This window comes from Penaeus monodon, chromosome 28, assembly GCF_015228065.2.
Source record: "Penaeus monodon isolate SGIC_2016 chromosome 28, NSTDA_Pmon_1, whole genome shotgun sequence".
NCBI classification, from domain to species: Eukaryota; Metazoa; Arthropoda; class Malacostraca; order Decapoda; family Penaeidae; genus Penaeus; species Penaeus monodon.
The window spans coordinates 6,589,761-6,589,981 of NC_051413.1; positions in this window are offsets into that span (position 1 = coordinate 6,589,761).

Sequence of the window (221 nt, forward strand, 5' to 3'; positions counted from 1 at the left end):
AAGAGCAGAAGCAATATAGCTTGCGAAGCTTAAATGCAACAATTCAAGGAGCTTTGCAACGTCAGGCGAGAGGGAGAGCGATTTCGTGCTTATCAAAAGTTGGACTTTGTTTTGGTGAACCCTTATTGTACTTCGTTGACTCTCGCGATTTTACGAATATTCCACCAAACAACAACAAATAAATAAAAAAAGTGTGGTTCTTTTTCCATACCTTTTTAAGG